General features: G+C 51.6%; 3 non-coding genes and 1 pseudogene across 3 annotated transcripts; all 4 read left to right on the top strand.

Moving 5' to 3' along the window:
• Window positions 1-3,310: 3,310 nt before the first annotated feature.
• On the top strand, window positions 3,311-3,486 carry LOC135245398 (U2 spliceosomal RNA; annotated as a pseudogene).
• Window positions 3,487-7,956: 4,470 nt separating this feature from the next.
• LOC135245403 (U2 spliceosomal RNA) lies at window positions 7,957-8,140 on the top strand. Its single transcript, XR_010327225.1, has one exon. It is a non-coding gene; the product is annotated as a U2 spliceosomal RNA (small nuclear RNA).
• A 376-nt stretch (window positions 8,141-8,516) lies between these two features.
• Window positions 8,517-8,630, top strand: LOC135245381 (U5 spliceosomal RNA). The gene has a single exon (XR_010327213.1). It is a non-coding gene; the product is annotated as a U5 spliceosomal RNA (small nuclear RNA).
• An 8,259-nt stretch (window positions 8,631-16,889) lies between these two features.
• Window positions 16,890-17,006, top strand: LOC135245380 (U5 spliceosomal RNA). The gene has a single exon (XR_010327212.1). It is a non-coding gene; the product is annotated as a U5 spliceosomal RNA (small nuclear RNA).
• The last annotated feature ends 363 nt before the right edge of the window (window positions 17,007-17,369 follow it).

Raw genomic sequence — 17,369 nt, 5'->3', positions numbered from 1 at the left:
TGGCGGGCGGCTGCAGGCTTATCCCCTCATGGGCTCCGGGCAAACCAACCAGGCTAAACAAAGAACTAAAAACAACCAAACGGACGAGAAAGGAAGCAAAACGGCGCGGCCACCGCTCGTGCGCCGCCCGTAGCTGACCCGCCTTCCCGGCCAAGTCCAGCTCACGGCGCGACCACCTCTCGTGCACCGCCCGTAGCTGACCTGCCTTCCCGGCCAGGTGCAGCTCCTCAGCGTCCCAGCTCAGGATCGCTTCCTTCCCCTCCCTGGTCATCTTCCGCTCCCTGTTTTTGGCCCGGAGGATCCGCCCGAAGCCCTGTCGGGAACACCTCAGCTGCCCCTTCTCCAGTGTGCTTCCTGGCTGGCCCTCCTGTGCCTCTTTGCTGTGCCGGAGCAGCCCCACATTGGGCGCCACTGTGGCAAACACGCCTGCCACAGGCCACCGAAGTGGCTTTCCTTGGGGCCCTCCAGCACAGAGACACAGGGAGAAGATGTTCAAACAGTCCAGATTTATTTCACGAGGGTTTGGCAAAATGGTAACAGCCAAAGTGAGCAGATGTAACCCAGTTATGACCGAAGCTCCCCGTGTGAGTGGGGATGGCAGATTTAACCTGTGCGCAGTGATTACCTCACTACGCACAGGTGCAGCCACTCCTGTTCCTGGGCCCAATTAGCCTGGCCAATTATCTAATTCTTAACCAATTATCCAATTGGCCAGGTCTAATTAGCTTGACCCAGGGCAGGTGTGGCTGCTTAAACCAGCCATCCCCACACCACAGGAGCCTTTTGCCAAGTTAGTGCGCCAGGACCCAGGGGTGGATGGAGTGTTGATCCGGGAGCAGTGGGCGAACGGCTGAAAATACAGCAATATGCGGATGATACCACACTGTTCGTGTCGTCCACCGCCTCCCTGAAACGTGTGGGAGAACTGGCTGGGCGTTTTGCGGCAGGAACGGGATCTAAAATGAATCTGGGTCCGACCGGCTGGGAGGAAGAGGAACAGGTCGGGGGCAAAGGAAGGTCCGCAGGCCCAAAAGGCAGCGTGCCAACTGGCGTTGGCAAACAGGTTTGCGATGCTGGGGGGGGGAGGGTGAGCAGTCAGGCTCAGACCTCAATATGGAGGTGGGCTCGACGTCTGGACTCATAGAGGGGTGGGATGTAGAGCGGTTAAAGAAGGCCATGGGGATGTCCCCAGAACAAAAAAATGGCTGCGGAGGAGGGGAAGAGAAGAACCCTGCTCGTCAGTGACTCCCCATTACTGATGGAGATCTCCATTATGACACTGAATGTGCGAGGACTGAGAGACTGTGTTAAGTGAAGGACGGTATATGACTTCATAGCCTCTGTAAGATGTAATATATGTTTTATACAGGAGGCACACTTCAGGGATGAGTGGGATATAAGAGTGTTTACGAGGGAGTGGAGGAGGGGGGGCGCGGTGTGGAGTGTGGGGGGTGTTCACTCCACGGGGGTGGGAATATTATTTGGGGACAGGCAGGTAAGGGTAGAGAGGGTTTTTACTGTAGTGCAGGGGAGGGTAATGGGGGTTGATGCCACAGCGGGGAATACGAAGTTGAGGGTGGTGGGAGTGTACAAACTTCAGCAGAGAGAAAGGACACAGTGGAGAGAATGGTGCCTCATCTAGCCACTAACAGGCAACTAATTGTGGGGGGGGGGATTTTAATGTTGAATTGGGCAGAGCGGGAGATACTAGTGCTAAGAGCCTCAGAAGTCTCCTGGCTAAACTGGACCTGGTGGACGGGGGGAAGGTTGTGTCACCCCGTCTAGAAGGACCCACGTGGCGTAACTCACTAGGGCGAGGAGGCGAGAAAGGCGTGAAGGACCTGCAGCGCCAGTTAGAGTGGGAATATGGAGTGGGCAACCAGGGGAGTGCCATGGACCAGGCGGGCTGTGATACGCTCAAGGGCAAGCTCAGGGAGATTTATGAAGGTAGGGCGCGGGCTTACATTAGGCGTTCAAGGCATGAGTTCTTAGAGAGAAACGAGAAGTGCTCTGCAAGCTTTTTTAGCTCTGCAAGAGCCAGAAAGGTGAGACAAGTTTTTACGGGAATTAGGGACAGGGCTGGGAAAATATCAACGGAACCAGGGGAGATGACCAGGGTGGCAAATGAATTTTTTAAGGAAGTTTTTAAGGAAAGACAGGTAAGTGGGGAGAAAGGGAGGGAGTATGTGGAGTTTTTAAAACAGAGGGTGCCGGCAGAGTTGGTGGAGGGCCTGGAGGCCCCACTCACTCTTGGTGAGCTAGAGGGGGCACTTAGGAGGATGGGGAAGAGGAAGGCCCCAGGAATAGATGGGTTGCCAGCAAGATTTTACTGTACATTTTGGCACATACTAGGACCAGTTGTCCTGGGAGTGTTACAGGATGTGCTGGTCACTGGTCGATTGGGGGAGACAATGGCCAAAGGGGTCATCTCCCTAATACATAAAAAGGACGAGGAAACTGAGCTGGCCAACTGGCGCCCACTCACAATGCTCACCGTGAAGTACAAGTTGCTGGCGACCGCATGAGGCATTGTCATGGAGGGCAGAGCAGGGGGTGAAAGTGCTCTATGAGGAGACCAGGAAGAGGGTGATAGGGGGTGCGGTGCCAGGGGTTGCCCCAAAGGTGTAGGTCGAGATACAGCCAAAGGGCCTCGACAACGGTCTGAGGGACCTTAATTGGTTGTGCCTTCACAAAAGGCTACCGGTGAGGGAGGTACTGTACCGGCATGGACTGACTAGGTCTCCGGCATGCCCGAGAGCTTCGTGCACGGATGAAACAATCAGGCACGTTTTTTAGGGGTGCCCGTTTGCTGGGGTAGTGTGGGCAAGAGCAGCGAGCACGATAGGCAAGGTGGAGCGAGGTTTTAACCTCACATGGGCCAGAATAGAGAGATGTATCGGGAGGGTGGTGGGAAATAGGAGGACCAGAAACCTGATTTAGCTGGTAATCAGTTTATTCAAAAGAGGGTTGTGGGAGGCTCGGCAGGGGCTGGTGAAGGCCGGGAAGGACTGGGGGGTGGAAGGGGTGGTAAGAAGGGTGGAGGGAGACTTGAGGGAAAGAATCAGATGGGATGTAAAGAAATGGGGACAGCATGCTGCTAGAGAGCGGTGGAAGGGGGGTCTAGGCCTGCTCTGATTAACTGTAAGGAATCATGTACCAAAATGTTTGATGAAGTTAGAATTGTATGGTGAAGGCCAGGTTTAGTTTGGTTTTTGGTTTGTTTTGGCCGCCAGTGCCGCAAAATAAAAGGCAGGTATGCCCCGTGTTTTTGTGATGTGGAGATACGTCTTGTGTAAATAAAATAAAAATAAAAACATCTAAAAATCAAAAAAATCTGTTCTCATCAGTTTAATATCTGATACGTCCCCTATCTGGGGACTACGTATTAAACTGATTTTTGGGACTGGGAGTCGGAGAAGGAGCTTGCTCCGTCCGCTCCACGCATCGACCCGGTATTGCAGTACGTCCGGGAATGGTGCGCCTCTATTTTTGGGTGCAAAGGAAGGGCGAAATATCTTGCTGCTGCTGCTGCTGCTGCTGCTGCTCTTCATGGGTAGGCAAGCAACTGAGTCCTTGTGGGGTTTTTTTTTTTTAAAGAAATAGTTAGTTAGCTAGCTCGCTAGCTCGCTAGCTGGGTAAGTGAAGTTGGTTAAGTGAGTCGGCTAGCGAGCCAGTTTGCAGCAGTCCGTGGCTCGCTTGCGCCCTCTGCCAGTTGGGCGGTTATTGCGTCTCCTCTCCCTCTTCCGCAGATAACGCGCGGGGGCGCCGACGGACAACTCCGGGCCTGCGGCTCCGGGCCGGGAGGGCCTACGGCGGCTGGTGACGACGAGAGGCCACGTGTGCTCAGGTTTCTCTTCATCACGCACAAATCTTTCGATGGCCAGAGGTCCCGGGGGAAGCGTTGAGGGGGCCCCGGACCAATGGCGAGCGGGGACTGGGTCCGGCCGGACCCCGCGATCGGATTCCCGGCCCCCTGGGCGGCGGCGGCCAGCTGTGGCCAATTTTCATGCCATCGCCTCTAGGCCTTTTGGCTAACATCAAGACAAGAGAAGAGAAGGCGATGTCAACCTATGAGGGAGGAGTGCTGGCCCACCGGGTGCGGCTGAGGAACACCGTTCGCTTCATTGCTGATGATGGATCGGATAGAAGAAAAGATTTTGGATTGGATTTTTTTAATAGAGATTTTTTTGATGTAACCTTTTATTCGGAAGCAGCTCTAGCTCTAGTTCCGGCTTCTGCTCCAGATCCGGCTCCTGTTCTGATTCCGGTTCTGGGTCTGACTCTGGCCCCGGATCCGCCTCCGGTTCAGTATCTGGTCTTAGTTCCAGCTCCGGTCCCTGTTCCAGATCCGGTTCCTGCTCCAGCGTTGACTCCAGTTCCAGATCCAGTTCCGGTCCCTGCTCCAGCGTCGGCTCCGGTTCCTGATCCGGTTCCAGCTCCAGCGCGGGCTCCGGCTCCGGATTCGGCTCCGGGGCAGGTTTTGCTTCCACCTCCAGTTCCAAGCCCAGCATTACCTGGGTTGTCTCTATCCTCGTCTTCTGTGGACGTGCAGTCACCAATGCTTTGGGAGGACAGTCCCGCCCCAGAAGGGGGGGATGTAGCAGAATGGGCAAAGGTGGCTGTGCGCAAGCGTGCCCATTCAGGAGACCCGGAGAGGGCGAGAGAGCCAAAGGACGGTCCTGGCATCCCTCTGAAGAACCGTTTTGAGGTTCTAGGGGGAGCAGCGGAGGGGGAGAAGTCAGTTTTGGACCATGAAATGGACATCGGGTCTCCATCCAGTCTGCTGGAGGGCTGGGACGTGGAGGCATTGGGGATGGGAGTGGGGGCAGAGGGTGGAGAGGGTTCCTCAAAAAGGGACCAGAATGAGCACAGGGGTGGTGGGTTCTGGGTTCCATTTATTTTGGTGAGTGCATTTTTGGTTATTCGCTATAGAGGCGAGTATAATCACTTTAAATGTACGGGGTTTGAGGAACCCCATGAAGAGAGAGCTGCTTTATTTTCCTCACTGGCTGCAATGCGAGGGGAATTTTTCTTGCTGCAGGAGGTCCATTTGAAAGATGAGAAGGATGTGGCGGCCTTTTCAAAGGAGTGGGTGTGAGGGCCATCGGGGTGGTCAGTGGGCACTCAGATGGTGTAGGAATTTTATTTAAGGGGCACAATTTTGTCATAGAGGTGGTGTGGGTGCACGCGGGCAGGGTGATGTACATAGATGTTAATTATAATTATAAGTTTCCTATTATAAATGTGTATGGCCCCACGCAATGTGGACAACGCCTGAGCATTTTTAAAGGACTGACACAGGGTGTCTATCCACAACAAGACAGATCCTTCTCGGCGGGGATTTTAATGTCTCTTTGGATGGGGTGGGGGACAGCTCGAGTAGGGGAGATTACTCCGCAAGGGCCCTGGCAGAGCAAGTGCGGGACTTCGCCCTGGTCGATGCCTACCGACTGGTACATCCTGGGGGGTCTGGGGTCACTTGGCGGAACTCCAGAGGGGCGGCAAGTCGCCTTGATTACGTGTTTGTTAGGAAAGAGCGGGCAGGCATTTCGTGCGCACTTCTCCCATCGTGGGCATCGGATCACGATATGCTGCGGGTGTCTTTCCGGGTGGACGGGACCAAGTGGGGCCCAGGCTTTTGGAAGCTGAACGTGTCCCTGCTCAATTCAGAGGCCTTTAAATCCGCCTTTAAAAGGTTTTATAAATCGGTGCAGAACTTGCGGCCATTCTACACCTCAATATTTGAGTGGTGGGAGGCAGCCAAGGTGCGTTTTGGGCAGTTCTGCCGCAGTTTCAGCGTCGGGCAGTGGTGGAGAGAACGCGCTGAAATAAGATGGTGGCTCGAGACGCTGGCGTACCTGCACGCACAGCTCAATAACGGTAAGGTGGTGAGGTGGGAGGCCTATGAGGGGGTGAAGGAGCGGGTCAGGAGCCTTCTAGAGGACAGAGCTAAAGCTCTGGCTTTCTAGACACGGCTGAGAGAGATGGAGGAGGGAGAGAAGCCCACCTCCTTTTTCTTTCAGGCCGCTAGGGCGCGGAAGAACACCTCTACCATTTCTGGTCTGAGGGGGGAAGGGGGGCTCGTAACAGGCATCCCAGAGATGCTGGAAATCGCGGAGGGGTTTTACTCTGATCTTTTCAGCAGGAGAGTGCGCAACCCGGAGGTGCAGGAATCGCTCCTTGACTGCGTGGCAGCCCGGTTAGGAGAGGAGGTGGTGCAGACTTTGGAGGCAGGTCTCAGTTTGGACGAGGTAACAATAGCACTGCGCTCATTGAGGGACGGACGGGCGGGCACCGGGGCACAATGGGCTCCCGAAGGAGTTCTATGGTGCCTTCTGGGACCTCATAGGGCCTGACCTCTTGGAGGTGTTTCAGGCTGTTTTGGAGGGGGGGGGGCCTGTCGGCCTCCATGAGGAAGGGGGTGCTGGCACTACTGTTTAAAGGCGAAACTTAAAAATTTGCGCCCTCTCACCTTGCTGACGATGGATTATAAGGTGTTGGCTAAAGCAACCACCCTTCGCCTGAAGCAGGTGATGAACGGCCTAGTTAGTCCTGATCAGACCTGTGGTGTGCCCGGGAGTTCCTACAGCTGGAACTTGGTTCTGCTGCGGGACGTCATAGATTGGGCGCGCCTGGTCAGCACTGACCAGGAAAAGGCCTTCGATCGCGTCCAGCACGCTTTCTTGTTCCGTGTATTGGAGCGCATGGGCTTCGGTCCCCGTTTTATGGCTTGGCTGCGCATGCTATATAGGAGGGTGTATAGCTTTGTGCGGATCAACGCGTTCGTGAGTGGGGCCGTGGAGCAGGCTGGGGGAAAGCGGCAGGGGTGCCCGCTCTCCCCGCTGCTCTACGCCCTGTTCATGGAGCCCTTCGCAGAGCTGGTGCGTCGGGATCCAGGCATCGACGGGGTGAGGATCCCAGGGGCTGCTGGGGATATTTTTTAAATATTCAATATATTCGTGGCTTCCTCCCGGTCGCTGGTGAGGGTGCGTGTTCTGGTGGACAAGTTTGCAGCGGGGACAGGTTCAAAGGTGAACCTGGCAAAGTCCTCGGTTTGTTCTGCGGGCAGTGGAGAGAGGAGCTGGGGGATTTGTGGGGGATTTGATAGGTGCGAGGGAGGGCTGAAAGTGTTGGGTGTCCAATTCTTTCCCCAAGTTTGGCCCTGGTGAGATCGCGGCTGGGGATGTGGGCACGTAGGCGGCTGTCACTGACTGGGAGAGTGGTAGTGGTGAAGTGGCTGTGGAAAGACAGGATGGCGGCAGTGGGGACGAGGGTAAGGGCATTAAGTCCCAGCCAGCTCTTCCACAGGTTCTGTGGGAGGGTAGCAGAACGGATAAGGGTGGACAGGGTGGTGCGCGGTGGGATTGGGTAAAGGGATACTAGGGAGGATTGGAAAGTGGTTTTATACTCTAAATGGTTCGCACTAGAGTTTGCACAATGAAGGTGAGGTAACATTCGAGGTGGCTAGGATGCTAAGTCACTGTGTTTATTTATTTACTTATTTTATTTTTTTGGGTTGCTTTTTGGCCTTTTGTTGCAGAGCACTTCTAGGTAGTGAACGTTTCTTAAGCATATAAATTTGATTTGTGTGGATGTGCATTGTGTTACGTTTGAGTGTAGTGGTGTTATTAACATGTTAGTTGTGTACGTGAGGATTTTTTGTTGCATGTGTTGTTGTATGTGTAGACGTAGTTATATGCGCGTTAAGTGCATAACATGTTTGCATTAATGTAAGTTTTGAATGTAATTTGGTTTGGGGTGTTATAAGTCTTGAGCGTACTGGGTAATTGGTATGTTTTAATAGTGTACAGTATGAGAGGTATGTGTTGTATGTGTAGGTGTTGCAAAATGTATGTAAGGTGAAAGTAGTAAGTGTGCAATGTGGATGGGGTATGGATGCTATGCGTATGTATCATGAGTATGTTGATGTAATGTGGAATGTATGTAATTATGTGAAGTGCTTCAATAAATAAATAAAAAATTTAAAAAATCTGTTATCAGTTTAATATCTGATACGTCCCCTATATGGGGACTACATATTAAACGGATTTTTGGGACTGGGAGTCGGAGAAGGAGCTTGCTCCGTCCGCTCCACGCATCGACCCGGTATTGCAGTACGTCCGGGAACGGTGCGCCTCGATTTTTGAGTGCAAAGGAAGGGCAAAATATCTTGCTGCTGCTGCTGCTCTTCATGGGTAGGCAAGCAACAGAGTCCTTGCGGGTTTTTTTTTATTTTTTTTTTTTAAAGAAATAGTTTTATCCTCTCTCTCTCTCTCTCTGTTAGTTACTTAGCTAGCTAGCTCGCTAGCTGGGTAAGTGAAGTTGGTTAAGTGAGTCAGCTAGCGAGCTGGTTTGCAGTGGTCCGTGGCTCGCTTGCGCCCTCTGCCAGTCGGGCGGTTATTGTGTCTCCGCTCCCTCTTCCGCAGATAACGTGCGGGGGCGCCAACGGACAGCTCTGGGCCTGCACCTCCGCGCCGGGAGGGCCTACGGCGGCTGGTGCCGGCGAGAGGCCACGTGTGCTCGGGTTTCTCTTCATCACGCACAAATCTTTCGCCCTTTACTAAAGATTTCTGTGGAGAGGAACACTCCTGAGTTTGTGCTATTTTTGGATGCTCCGTCCGCCGGGTGCGACTTTTCTGTTCTTAAGAGAGCTTGTTGATGACTTGTTGCCGCGTGTCCCTGATTTGTGACTTGTCAGTTACGTGTGTTATAGAGTATAGACTGCCTCCTAGCTTGCTTAGCTAGGTAATTACATAGCTGTTCTGTGAGTGCTTGTGTAATTAAACAGCGATAGAGTCTTTAGCATGTGGGTAGCTACCGTGGCAGGGAACAGGGGGCTTTGTAGGTGGAGCTGAGGTGACGGCCAGAGGTCCCGGGGGAAGCGTTGAGGGGGCCCCGGACCAATGGCAAGCGGGGACTGGGTCCGGCCGGACCCCGCGATCGGATTCCCGGCCCCCTGGGCGGAGGCGGCCAGCTATGGCCAATTTTCAGGCCATCGCTTCTCTGTCTTTTGGCTAAGATCAAGTGCATTCTTGAGCGATCAGAGAAGGCGATGGACTTGCATGACAACGGCGTGCCGGCCCACCGGGTGCGGCTTCGAAACACGGTAAGATTTGAGATGGAAGAAAGGCGCCGCAAGGTATTTAATTTGGATTTTTTTGTGGAGAAAATACTTAAAAGTTTATTTTATGTCAAGCTGGAATCTTTTTTGTTTGCAAGATTTTTCCAACCATGGTTTTTTTGACCTCACTTTTTGTTCTGAGCCTGATTGCTTTAATCTTTTCACACTTTACATGGAAATTAAGCCTTGCTGGAAGGAGTTTTGGTTTTCCTACTTTATTCTAAGCCTCTCAGGCTGCTGACTGTGCACATGTCTTCCTCTTTAACAAAGGGGTTGTACATCTTGTGTTTTTTGAATCGGTATTGTGCTGATGTGCGGGAAGGGCTGAAGCGAAAAAATAAGTATGGCTTTTGGAATGGCAGGCGGCGGTACATGGTGTGCTTTCCGCAGGATCCCTTAGGTGTGGGGGGTTTTGCACACCCGCCTGGAAACTTTTCTTTGGGCCCTGACAAGGGATATTTGTTTTATCCAGGCCAGCCTGTGTACTGCAGGAAGTGCGGGAGCTTTGGCCACTTCAAAGGGCACTGCACTAATGAAAAGTGCAGGCATTGCACATCTGAGAGCCACCAAACAAAAGACTGTTATGCCCTGAAAAAGTGCAGTTTGTGTGGTAGCACAGAGCATTTGTTTCGGGTGTGTCCAGGAAGAGCACGCTCCTACGCTGACATGGCGCGACCTGAAGGGGCAGGTGGTGTTTCAAACGGGGGAGCGAAGGAGCAAAGGGCGCCCCCTGGTGCGGTGGGAGTGCTTGCGGCAGGAGAAGTGGTTCTGGTTACAAGAGCTACGTAGGATGCTGTTTCTGCTCAGAGTCCTGAGAAGGCGGTCAAGGAGTCAGTGGTTCCTGGGATGCAGGGATCTGCCTCAGTGCCCTCTCCTGTTTCTGCAAAGGTCCCTGGCCCTGCTGCATTGTTGTTGCCTGTTCCGTGGGTTTCTGGAGTCCCCGCGCAGGACTCTACGGTTTTGGATCCTGCTCCTGCTCCAGTTTCATCTCCAGATGCAGCCAATGGGCCTGGTTCTTCTGCGGCTGTTGCAGCTGCAGGGCTCCTTAGTCCTGGGGCTAAGGGTGGTCCAGTTCCAGCGCAGAGCGCGGCAGCTGCTGGTTCTGGTCCAGTCGCCAGGGAGATGCCGGCAGAAAGTGCTGGTTTCATCCAGATTTTTGGGCCCAAGGGCTCAGCTGCACCTGTGGGGGAGGCATCTGCTGAGGTGGGGGTGCCTATCCCTACATCGTCCACGACAGGGGAGTCCCAGGAGCTCTTCTCCCAGGTGGTAGAGTCGGCCCCTGCTCTGGATCTGTCTCCCTCAGCTGAGGGGGCGGCACTGCTGACATCCATGGACTTGGCATCTCCTATGTCCTGGGGAGATGTCGAGGCTCCTGAGGGGGGCTCGGTTGCAGAATGGGCGAAGGTGGCATTGGGGAAGCGAGCTGCTTCTGAAGAAGTGGTAAGTCATAAGGTGTTAAAAGTAGAACACCAGGTTGCCCTGGCTAACCGTTTTGTAGTGTTGGCAGAGGAAGGGGAGGAAGTGGATATGGAGGTAGGGTCTCCCTCTGGGTTTCTGGAATGGGATGTTGAAGGGCTTGTGGAGGCCATGGGGATGCCTCCGGGACTGACCGGGTCTAAGGCTTTAGGGGAGGAGGGTAAAAAGGATGAATAGTTTTTTTTTCATGGGCGACGTAGCTCAGGAGGTAAGACCGATTGTCTGGCAGTCGGAGGGTTGCCGGTTCAAACCCCGCCCTGGGCGTGTCGAAGTGTCCTTGAGCAAGACACCTAACCCCTAACTGCTCTGGCGAATGAGAGGCATCAATTGTAAAGCGCTTTGGATAAAAGCGCTATATAAATGCAGTCCATTTACCATTTACCATTTTCTCTTTTGGGGGTGTGAATTTTTTTGTTATTTTCATGGTTTGTTGGATTGGCTAATTATCATTATCATGGTACTTTTTAATATTATCACTGTCAATGTTCGTGGATTGCGGGACACAGTTAAAAGGGGAGGGGTTTTTGCTTATCTGTCTACTTTGAGGTTTGATTTGTATAATGCAGGAGGTGCACTTGAGGGATGCACAGGATATCAAGACGTTCACCAAAGAGTGGGGGAAGGATGAATCCAGATGGGGGGTTGGAGGTGTGCATTCCACAGGGGTGGGTATTTTGTTTGGTGGGAGGGATTTTAAAAGAGGAATGTTTTTCTGTTGTGCAAGGGAGGGGTTTGTTGGTGGATTTTGTTTGGGAAGGGGTCAAATTTAGGGTAATAAATGTATATGCTCCTTCAGACCCCGTGGGAAGGAAAGACCTTTTTTCTTAGAAACTATTTTGTGCAGTAACAGAACTTTAATTTTGGGTGGTGATTTTAATATTTCCTTTGATAAGGGGAGGGATATTAGTTTAAGAGCTTTGAGTTCCGTTATAGATGGGTTTGGGTTGTGTGACTCTTTTCGGGTGGTTCATCCCTCCTGTGCTGGTTTCACTTGGGGGAACACCAGGGGAAGCAAGAGTCGTATTGATTTTATTTTTTTGCCTAAGGGGCAGGGAATCACTGGGGCGAATGTTGTCCCGGTATGGTTTACAGACCACTTGTTATTATCAGTTAGTGTGAATATTTCTGTTTTGGGGTTCAGTAGTGTCAGGGTTCTGTGTCTTCCCCCTGTGTTGTTTCTCTGTTGGGCCGCCAGATGGCGGCACCTCGGTTTTCTGTTCTGTTAATTGTTTTATTGGTTCGCATTATCCATTTATTAGTTTCCAATTGTCTCGTGTTTCCCCTCCCTCTCTGTGCTTGATTGCTCATTGTGCCCTCCTGTGTCTCGTCTGCGTCGCCCCTATTTAAGTCTCCCTCTCCCTCACTCAGGCGCTGGATCCTTTTGTTTCTGTACCCTTTGTTCCTGTTCCTGCCTGTTACCTGTGAGTTTTTTGCTACCTGCCTGCCTGCCTGCCTGCCCTGTTCCCCACGTTTTTTGTATTTTGTATTTTTGTTTCCTTGTGAATTTTTGAGGTTTTTGTTGTGTTTTTCTTAGTCGCCCTGCGAGGCGTTCGGCTCCCTGTGTTCCCTGTTTAGTTATTAAAGTCTTTTGGTTTTCCCCATTTTTTGACTTTTGGCTTTTTACTCTGCGCTTGGGTCCATTCCCGCACCCACTCCTGACAAGTAGGGGGTATTGGAAGTTCAACACAGGAATTTTGTTAGATTTGGGGTTTAAGGCACAATTTTATGAACTGTACAAAGGGTGGGCAGGGATGCAGCCTTATTTTGGCACAATGGTGGAATGGTGGGACGGGGTGAAGGAAAGGTTTGGGAGTTTTGCCAGGAGTTTCGGTAAGTGGAAAGCGGAGAGGGAATTCAGCACGTTTCGGGCTGTAAGGCAGCAGTTGCAGTCTCTATATGGGGACTGGAACAAAGGAGGTGAATTGGATACGGGGCGGGTGGAGAGGCTGATGCTATGGCAAAGGCGCTGGTGTGAAGAGAAGGCACAAGTCTTCCAGTTTAAGGCACAAAAAGTGGCCTTTGAACAGGACGAGAAATGCAGTGCGTTTTTCTTTAAAACCGTGAAGGCCGCTGCAGTTAAAGCAGCAATGACTGGTTTGAGGGGAGAGGATGGCGTACTGCGGACTGACAAGGATGGCATGATGGAGATTGCCACTGACATTTACAGGCAGTTGTTTAGGAGGCAGGAGGTGGATAGTGGGATGGGGGAGTTATTTTTGGGGCATTTGGATGCCAAAGTGCCTGAGGCAGTCAGGGCTGTGCTGGAGCTCCCCATCTCCCTGGAGGAGCTTACGGCAGCCTTGAAAGGGATGAAGGGAAAAAAAGTCCCTGGGAAAGACGGGATTCCTAAAGAATTCTATGAGGAGTTTTGGGATGTCCTGGGGCCTGACCTGTTGAAGGTTTTTTTTAGATATTTTTAACTGCGGGGAATTATGCCCTTCAATGAGGGAAGGGGTGTTATCCCTTTTATTTAAAAAGGGAGACCCAGAGGACTTAAACAACTGGCGACCTCTGACACTATTAGGGGCAGATTTTAAATTACTGGCAAGGGTTATGGCACTCAGATTGGGGCTGGCTATGCCACATATAATCCATGAGGACCAGACCTGTGGGGTGGGGGGCAGGTCTGTTTTTTATAATTTGCAGTTGGTCAGGGACGTGGTGAGCTGGGTGGAGGATAAGGGAATCCCGTTGGTGTTGGTTAATTTGGACTAAGAAAAGGCTTTTGACAGAGTTAGTCACACATTTTTGTTTCGTGTATTAGAATATTTTGGGTTTGGTTCAAATTTCTTGCGTTGGATACACATTTTGTACAGCAAGGTGGGTAGTAGGGTGAAGATTAATGGGAATTTAGGGGGTGTTATTTTGCAGAGGAAGGGGGTCAGACAGGGATGCCCGCTCTCCCCTTTCCTTTATGTATTGTATGTTGAGCCATTGGCTGCAGCCCTAAGGGCAAGTGACAGAGTGCAGGGATTGTGGTTGCCAGGAGGTGGTGGGGCCCCCTTGAAGGTATCTCAGTACGCCGATGCCATGTCTTTGTTCCTAACATCAGACCGCAGTGTGGACGAGGCATTGAGGGTAGTGGGGGACTTTTCCAGAGCATCAGGGTCAGCACTTAATTTGAGGAAATCTCAGATTAAGTTTTTTGGTGCATGGGCAGGGAGGAGAGATAATTTGGGAGGCATGTCTCTTTGCGATGGGCCCATAAGAATTTTAGGGGCTGAGTTTGTAGAGGGTGACAGCAGTGAGATAAACTGGACCAAGAAGATCGCAAAGGTAAGAACAAAGCTGGGGTTGTGGCAGCAGCAATCACTTACATTGACAGGGAAGGTCTTGGTTTTAAAGGCTGACATTTTGCGCTCCTTAGTTTTCCTCAGTTACATCTTCCCATTATCGGCGCGCTTGCGTAAGGGCTTATCAAAGGCAATTTTTAAATTTTTTTGGGGGTCATATGAGTATGTACAGAGGGTACTGATGTATCAGGCTGTGGAGGAGGGTGGGCGGGATGTTCCCTGTCTTCCCTTGAAATTTGACGTGTTGTTTTTTTGTAATATGTGTAGTTCTTTGGTAAGGCCGGTGGATCACAAGTATCAGTACTTTGTTCGTTTTTGGTTTCTGTCATCAGTGCGACATTTGTGAACCGGCTCCTATTCCGGGTTCTGTGGTGGCTGCTGATGCTGGGGTTAGCCCTGCTTCAGTGCCAAGTCATAACATGACTGGTGCGAGGGGGTATGTCCGGATGTTTGGACCTGGGGCATCTAGTGATCCAGGATCCAGGCTTTCAGCCTCAAGTGAGGTTTCTTCTCCAGAGCTGTTTTCTTCAGTAACTGAGCAAGTCCCAAAGGGGAAAGTGACTGCATCAGAAAAGGGAGTGCCACTACTGACCACAGCGGATCTGCAGACGCCAGTTTCATGGGGAGATTTTTTTTCAGAGGAGGGGGCTGGGGCAGAATGGGCTATGGTTGGGGTTTGGAAGCGGGCAGCATCAGGGAGTGACGTTTGTCAAAGTGGGGCGAAGGCGCAGCCACAAATTGTGGTGGGAAATCGCTTATGCGGCTTTGGCCAGGGCATCAGAGCGGGATGAGCTTGGGGTGGGGGGAGAAATGGAAATGGAGGTTGGTTCTCCCTCAGGCTTGTTAGAAGGGTGGGATGTAGAGGGCTTAGTGGAGGCAATGGGGATGTCTCCAGAGGTGGGGATCACGCAGGGTGAAGGGAAGGATGGGGGAGTTTGATTTTTGGTATTGTAGTGAGTTTCACTTTTGACGTGTTAATTTTGTCTTTTAGATTAAATGGATTTGTCTTTTATTACAGTTAATATATGGGGGCTGAGGGACCCCATGAAAAGGGCAGCAGCGTTTGCATCTTTAGCAAGTATGCAGGGGGAGGTCTTCCTTCTGCAGGAGGTCCATCTGAAGGATGAGGAAGATGTTGTGGCTTTTTCTAGGGAGTGGGTGTGGGGGCCTTCTGGCTGGTCGGTGGGCAATGTAAATGCTGATGGGGTGGGAATATTGTTCAAAGGTCATTCTTTTGTTATTGAGGAAGTGGTAGAGGTGGTAGCAGGCAGAGTGATTTTTATAGATTATAGTTTTATAGTTATAGATTGGTTCTGCTAAATTCAGAATCATCAATGCATGCTCATGCATACAGCGGGAGACAGCTAGAATTATTTCGCGAACTGTCAGGTTGCCTGTCCACTGCCCGGACTGTCATCTTGGGGGGAGATTTTAATGTCTCGCTGGACGGTGTAAGTGCCTCAGGGGCAAGGGAAACAGACTATTCAGGGAAAGCACTGGCGAATTTAGTGGGAGATTTTTCCCTCATAGATGTGTATTGTGCGGTTCACCCAAATAGTGTAAGGCATACGTGGAGAAATTCACGAGGGGTGGCCAGTTGCTTGGACTACTTTTTTGTTGGGAAGGAGCAGAGGGGGTTAAAGTGCGGGCTTCTTCCCCTATGGATGTCTGACCACAATGCGGTTCAGATGTCCTTTAGGGTAAAAGATCACAGTTGGGGGCCAGGGTTTTGGCAATTGAATGTTTGTTAAAATCTGGTAATATTAATACAACGTTTTCTGCCCTTTATCAACCGGTTCGGGCCTTGCGGTCTCTTTACCCCTCTGTGGCGGAGTGGTGGGAGGCAGCAATGGTCTGCTTCCGAGAGTTCTTTTGGAGGCACAGCATTTCTGTGCAGAGGAGGGAACGGAAGGAGGTAAGGCAAGTGGACTAAATGTCTTACATATTTGCATGCGCAGCTAAATGCAGGGGTGACAGTGGAGTGGGCCATGTATGAGGGGGTAAAGAGTAGGATAAAAAGGGGAGGGGAGAGCTCGGTCCCTGGCCTTTCAGGCAAGGGTCAGGGAGTTTGAGGAGGGAGAAAAGCCTACAGCCTTTTATTTCAGGCTGTTAAGGTGAGGCATAATGCCTCCTTCATGCATGGTCTGGTGGGCACTGGAGGCCTTGTCACAGAGACACAGGCAATGCTGGACATAACTAGAGACTTCTTTTCAGACCTTTTTTTGTTAGCGTGAGTGAGATCCGGAGGTTGAGGCAGCCCTTCTGGACTGCATAGGGAATAGACTGGGGAAGGAGGGGTTTCAGTCTTTGGAAGCACCCTTGATGATGGGGGAAGTAACAGAGGCTGTGAGATCAATGAGGGATGGATAGACACCAGGCTATGATGGGCTTCCTAAAGAATTCTATGTCACCTTTTGGGAGTTACTGGGGCCTGACTTATTAGAAGTCCATAAGACCATCTTGGAGAGAGGTTTATTAGCTGACTCCATGAGGAAAGGGATATTGGAACTTCTATTTAAATCAGGGAATCGTGTGGAGCTAAAGAATTGGCGGCCACTAACCTTGCTCACAACAGATAAGATCTTGGCAAAGGTGCAACCCTCCGCCTAAAGCAAGTAATGAGCAGGTTAGTGAGCCAAGATCAGACGTGCGGGGTCCCGGGGCGTTCATGTACGTGGAACCTGTTGCTAATGAGGGATGTTCTGGATTGGGTGGAGGAAAGGAATTTACCTCTAGCGGTGGTTATTATCAACCAGGAAGAAGCTTTTGACCGAGTTCAGCACAGGTTTCCGTTTAGGGTACTGAAGCGTCTTGGGATTGGACCTTTCTTTCTTAGTTGGCTGCACACGCTGTACAGACAGGTCGATAGCAGTGTGCGGATTAATGGCTTCTTGGGTGAAGCAGTGGAGCAGGTCGTGGGGTGAGGCAGGGGTGCCCTCTTTTACAGATAACACAGGCGGGGAGGGCCTACGGCAGCTGGTGACTGTGAGAGGCCATGTGTGCACGAGTTTCTCTTCATCACGCACAAATCTTTCGCCTTTTACTAAAGATTTCCGTGGAGAGGAACGCTCCTGAGTTTGTGCTATTTTTGGATGCCCCGTCCACCAGACGGGGCGACTTTTCTGTTCTTAAGAGAGCTTGTTAATGACTTATCAGTTGTATGTGTTATAGAAAATAGACTGCCTCCTAGCTTACTTAGCTAGGCAATTACATAGCTGTTCTGTGAGTGTTTGTGTAATTAAACAGCGATAGAGTCTTCAGCATGTAGGTAGCTACTGTGGCAGGGGACAAGGGGCTTCGTGGGTGGAGCTGAGGTGACGACCAGAGGTCCCGGGGGAAGCATTAAGGGGGCCTGGACCAATGGAGAGCGGGGACTGGGTCCAGCCGGACCCCGCGATCGGATTCCCGGCCCCCTGGGCGGCGGCAGCCAGCTGTGGTCAATTTTCAGGCCATCGCTTCTCGGCCTTTTGGCTAAGATC

This window comes from Anguilla rostrata, chromosome 18 (assembly GCF_018555375.3).
Source record: "Anguilla rostrata isolate EN2019 chromosome 18, ASM1855537v3, whole genome shotgun sequence".
NCBI classification, from domain to species: Eukaryota; Metazoa; Chordata; class Actinopteri; order Anguilliformes; family Anguillidae; genus Anguilla; species Anguilla rostrata.
Note: the sequence above shows the minus strand (reverse complement) of the source record. Positions and strands in the feature narration are given on the sequence as shown.